Raw genomic sequence first — 6,507 nt, forward strand, 5'->3', positions numbered from 1 at the left:
TGGAAGGAAGTATTCCTTCCCAAAACCAACTCCTTTCTCAGAGGGAAACAATGCGCTAGTTGCTCCTGCTCCTAACACAGACGGTTTTCTTTGCAGATACACACGTGTTTCCTCAACGAAGCTGAATAGGCCTATTGGGAACAAAATGAGCCTTTCTCCACCTTGAAAACTGAGAATTGAAGTTGACATTCCTTTCAAAAACTATCTCAATTCTCACAGGGAAACAACACGCTACATGCTGAAGCTCCTAACACACACTGTTTTCTTTTGAGAGACACATGTGTTTCCTCATCTAAGCTTAGTAAGTCTAGTGGCAAGAAACTTAGCCTTTCTCCACCTTGAACATTGTGAGTTGCTGGAATTATACGCTTCAGAAACGAGCTCAATTCTCACAAGGGACCAGTATACTAGATACTGCACCTTCTAAGTAGATGTTGCTCTTTCGAGACATACATGTCTTTCTTGACCGTAGCTGAATCGGCCTGTTTGGAACAAAATGAGCCTCGTTCCAACTTGAAAACCATGATTTGCAGCAAGTATTCCTTTCAAAAACTAACTCAGTTCTCATAGGCAAACAATGTGCTCGATGCCCTTGATTCTGCCACAGATGGTTTTCTTTTGAGAGATGCAGATGTTTCATCAACTCAGCTGGATAGGCTTACATGAAACAAACTGAGCCTTTCTCCACGTTGAAAACTATGATTTGCCGGAATTATTCCTTTGAAAAGTAAACTAAATTTTCACAGGGAAACAATGTGATAGATGCTGAGACTTCCAACATAGATGGTTTCTCTTTGAGATATACATGTGATTCTTCCAATCAGCTGAATAGGCCTATTTGGTGCAAACAGAGTCTAAATCCACCTTAAGCACCTAAGATGCATGAAATCTTCCTTTCAGAAACTACCACTGCTCTCACAGGGAAGATATGCCATACATACTTCTGTACCTCACGCAGATTGTTCTCTCTCGAGAGATGAAGGTCTTTCTTCAGCTTACATGTATAGGCCTATTTGGAAGAAAATCAGCCTTTCTCCACCTTGAAAGCTTTGATTTGCAGGAAGTATTCCTTTCAAAATTAAATCACTTCTCACAGTGAAACACTGTACTAGATGCTGCAGCTTCGAACATAGATGGTTGTCTTTGGAGAGGTCCATGTGTTCTTCACGTTAGCTGAATAGGCCTTTTTAGAGCAAACGGTGCCTATCTCCACCTTGGAACTCCAAAGTTGCAGGAAGTATTGCTCTGAAAACGTAGGTCATTAATGACCGTGAAACCATGTACTGGATGCTCCTGCTTCGAACATACGTGGTTTCCTTTCCAGAGATACATATGTTTCTTCAACTTACCTGCATAGGCCTCTTTGGAACAAATTGACCCTTTCTCACCCTTGAAAACACTGGTTTCAGTAAGTATTCCTTCAATAAACAAACTGAATTCTCACAGGTAAACAGTGTGCCGGATTCTCCTGCTTCTCACACACATGCTTTTCCTTCACGAGATACCTGAGCCTCTTTTGTTTTGCAGAATAGGCCTCTAAGGAACAAAATGAGCCATTCTACACCTGGAAAATGTTGATTTGCACAACGTACACCATTCCAACACTAACTAAATTCTTACAGGGACACAATGTGCCAGAGGCTACAGCTTCTAACATACATTGTTTTCTTTGGAGAGATACATGTGTTTCTTCAACTCAGCACAATAGGTGTATTTGGACTCATTACAGCCTATCTCCACCTTGAAACTCCTTAATTGAAGGAAGTATTTCTCTAGAAAACGAACACCAATTGCAAAGGGAAACAATGTGCTAGATGATCCTGCTTCAAACAGAGATGGTGTTCCTTCCAGAGATACATGAGTTTCTTCAACTTAACAGAATAGGTCTATTTGGAACAAAATGAGCTTTTCTCCACCTTTAACATTCTGATTTGCAGGACGGATTCCTTCGAAGAACTGAGTAAATATGCACAGAGATGCAGTCTTCTGGATGCTCCTGCTTCTAAAACAGCCGTTACTTTTTTTGGGGAGATACATGTGTTTCATAACAGAGCTGAACAGGCCTACTTGGAACAAAAGGAACCTTTCTCCACTTGAAAATTCTGATTTCAGGAAGTATTCCTTTGAAGAACTAACTCAGTTCTCACCAGGAAACAATGTGCTAGGTGTTCCCGGTTGTAACACACATGCTTTTCTTTCGAGAGATAGCAGTGTTTCTTCAACTCAGCTAAATAGGCCTACTTGGATCAAAATTAGCCTTTCCCTAGCTTCAAAACGTTGATTTGCAGAAATTATTCCTTTCAAAAACTAACTCAATTCTCATAGGTAAATAAGGTGCTAGATTGTCCTGATTCTGCCACAGAGGGTTTAATTTTGAGAGTGACATGTGTTTTGTCAACTCAGCAAAATAGGCCCAATTGCAACAAAGGAGCCTTTGTCCACTTTGAATGGTCGGAGTTGCTGCAAGTCTTTCCTTCAAAAACGGACTCTGATCGCACAGGGAAACAATGTGAGAGATGCTGTAGCTTTTAAGTAGATGGTTTTCCTGGAAGAGGTGCATGTGTACCTTCAAGTCAGCTGAATAGGCCTCTTTTGGGCAAACAGAGCCTATCTCCATCGTGAAACTTCTAGGTTTCAGGAAGTATTTCTATCAAAAACCCAGTCAGTTCACACAGGGAAACAATGTACTAGGTGCTCCTGCTCCTTTCACAGATTGTTTTCCTTTGAGAGATACATGTGTTCCTTCAACTTACCTGGATGGGACTCTTTGGAACAAAATGAGCATTTCTTCACCTTGAACATGCAGATTGGAAGGAAGTATTCCTTCCCAAAACCAACTCCTTTCTCAGAGGGAAACAATGCGCTAGTTGCTCCTGCTCCTAACACAGACGGTTTTCTTTGCAGATACACACGTGTTTCCTCAACGAAGCTGAATAGGCCTATTGGGAACAAAATGAGCCTTTCTCCACCTTGAAAACTGAGAATTGAAGTTGACATTCCTTTCAAAAACTATCTCAATTCTCACAGGGAAACAACACGCTACATGCTGAAGCTCCTAACACACACTGTTTTCTTTTGAGAGACACATGTGTTTCCTCATCTAAGCTTAGTAAGTCTAGTGGCAAGAAACTTAGCCTTTCTCCACCTTGAACATTGTGAGTTGCTGGAATTATACGCTTCAGAAACGAGCTCAATTCTCACAAGGGACCAGTATACTAGATACTGCACCTTCTAAGTAGATGTTGCTCTTTCGAGACATACATGTCTTTCTTGACCGTAGCTGAATCGGCCTGTTTGGAACAAAATGAGCCTCGTTCCAACTTGAAAACCATGATTTGCAGCAAGTATTCCTTTCAAAAACTAACTCAGTTCTCATAGGCAAACAATGTGCTCGATGCCCTTGATTCTGCCACAGATGGTTTTCTTTTGAGAGATGCAGATGTTTCATCAACTCAGCTGGATAGGCTTACATGAAACAAACTGAGCCTTTCTCCACGTTGAAAACTATGATTTGCCGGAATTATTCCTTTGAAAAGTAAACTAAATTTTCACAGGGAAACAATGTGATAGATGCTGAGACTTCCAACATAGATGGTTTCTCTTTGAGATATACATGTGATTCTTCCAATCAGCTGAATAGGCCTATTTGGTGCAAACAGAGTCTAAATCCACCTTAAGCACCTAAGATGCATGAAATCTTCCTTTCAGAAACTACCACTGCTCTCACAGGGAAGATATGCCATACATACTTCTGTACCTCACGCAGATTGTTCTCTCTCGAGAGATGAAGGTCTTTCTTCAGCTTACATGTATAGGCCTATTTGGAAGAAAATCAGCCTTTCTCCACCTTGAAAGCTTTGATTTGCAGGAAGTATTCCTTTCAAAATTAAATCACTTCTCACAGTGAAACACTGTACTAGATGCTGCAGCTTCGAACATAGATGGTTGTCTTTGGAGAGGTCCATGTGTTCTTCACGTTAGCTGAATAGGCCTTTTTAGAGCAAACGGTGCCTATCTCCACCTTGGAACTCCAAAGTTGCAGGAAGTATTGCTCTGAAAACGTAGGTCATTAAGGACAGTGAAACCATGTACTGGATGCTCCTGCTTCGAACATACGTGGTTTCCTTTCCAGAGATACATATGTTTCTTCAACTTACCTGCATAGGCCTCTTTGGAACAAATTGACCCTTTCTCACCCTTGAAAACACTGGTTTCAGTAAGTATTCCTTCAATAAACAAACTGAATTCTCACAGGTAAACAGTGTGCCGGATTCTCCTGCTTCTCACACACATGCTTTTCCTTCACGAGATACCTGAGCCTCTTTTGTTTTGCAGAATAGGCCTCTAAGGAACAAAATGAGCCATTCTACACCTGGAAAATGTTGATTTGCACAACGTACACCATTCCAACACTAACTAAATTCTTACAGGGACACAATGTGCCAGAGGCTACAGCTTCTAACATACATTGTTTTCTTTGGAGAGATACATGTGTTTCTTCAACTCAGCACAATAGGTGTATTTGGACTCATTACAGCCTATCTCCACCTTGAAACTCCTAAATTGAAGGAAGTATTTCTCTAGAAAACGAACACCAATTGCAAAGGGAAACAATGTGCTAGATGATCCTGCTTCAAACAGAGATGGTGTTCCTTCCAGAGATACATGAGTTTCTTCAACTTAACAGAATAGGTCTATTTGGAACAAAATGAGCTTTTCTCCACCTTTAACATTCTGATTTGCAGGACGGATTCCTTCGAAGAACTGAGTAAATATGCACAGAGATGCAGTCTTCTGGATGCTCCTGCTTCTAAAACAGCCGTTACTTTTTTTGGGGAGATACATGTGTTTCATAACAGAGCTGAACAGGCCTACTTGGAACAAAAGGAACCTTTCTCCACTTGAAAATTCTGATTTCAGGAAGTATTCCTTTGAAGAACTAACTCAGTTCTCACCAGGAAACAATGTGCTAGGTGTTCCCGGTTGTAACACACATGCTTTTCTTTCGAGAGATAGCAGTGTTTCTTCAACTCAGCTAAATAGGCCTACTTGGATCAAAATTAGCCTTTCCCTAGCTTCAAAACGTTGATTTGCAGAAATTATTCCTTTCAAAAACTAACTCAATTCTCATAGGTAAATAAGGTGCTAGATTGTCCTGATTCTGCCACAGAGGGTTTAATTTTGAGAGTGACATGTGTTTTGTCAACTCAGCAAAATAGGCCCAATTGCAACAAAGGAGCCTTTGTCCACTTTGAATGGTCGGAGTTGCTGCAAGTCTTTCCTTCAAAAACGGACTCTGATCGCACAGGGAAACAATGTGAGAGATGCTGTAGCTTTTAAGTAGATGGTTTTCCTGGAAGAGGTGCATGTTTACCTTCAAGTCAGCTGAATAGGCCTCTTTTGGGCAAACAGAGCCTATCTCCATCGTGAAACTTCTAGGTTTCAGGAAGTATTTCTATCAAAAACCCAGTCAGTTCACACAGGGAAACAATGTACTAGGTGCTCCTGCTCCTTTCACAGATTGTTTTCCTTTGAGAGATACATGTGTTCCTTCAACTTACCTGGATGGGACTCTTTGGAACAAAATGAGCATTTCTTCACCTTGAACATGCAGATTGGAAGGAAGTATTCCTTCCCAAAACCAACTCCTTTCTCAGAGGGAAACAATGCACTAGTTGCTCCTGCTCCTAACACAGACGGTTTTCTTTGCAGATACACACGTGTTTCCTCAACGAAGCTGAATAGGCCTATTGGGAACAAAATGAGCCTTTCTCCACCTTGAAAACTGAGAATTGAAGTTGACATTCCTTTCAAAAACTATCTCAATTCTCACAGGGAAACAACACGCTAGATGCTGAAGCTCCTAACACACACGGTTTTCTTTTGAGAGACACATGTGTTTCCTCATCTAAGCTTAGTAAGTCTAGTGGCAAGAAACTTAGCCTTTCTCCACCTTGAACATTGTGAGTTGCTGGAATTATACGCTTCAGAAACGAGCTCAATTCTCACAAGGGACCAGTATACTAGATACTGCACCTTCTAAGTAGATGTTGCTCTTTCGAGACATACATGTCTTTCTTGACCGTAGCTGAATCGGCCTGTTTGGAACAAAATGAGCCTCGTTCCAACTTGAAAACCATGATTTGCAGCAAGTATTCCTTTCAAAAACTAACTCAGTTCTCATAGGCAAACAATGTGCTCGATGCCCTTGATTCTGCCACAGATGGTTTTCTTTTGAGAGATGCAGATGTTTCATCAACTCAGCTGGATAGGCTTACATGAAACAAACTGAGCCTTTCTCCACGTTGAAAACTATGATTTGCCGGAATTATTCCTTTGAAAAGTAAACTAAATTTTCACAGGGAAACAATGTGATAGATGCTGAGACTTCCAACATAGATGGTTTCTCTTTGAGATATACATGTGATTCTTCCAATCAGCTGAATAGGCCTATTTGGTGCAAACAGAGTCTAAATCCACCTTAAGCACCTAAGATGCATGAAATCT

The sequence above is a fragment of the Castor canadensis genome, chromosome 16 (assembly GCF_047511655.1).
Source record: "Castor canadensis chromosome 16, mCasCan1.hap1v2, whole genome shotgun sequence".
Lineage (NCBI taxonomy): Eukaryota > Metazoa > Chordata > Mammalia > Rodentia > Castoridae > Castor > Castor canadensis.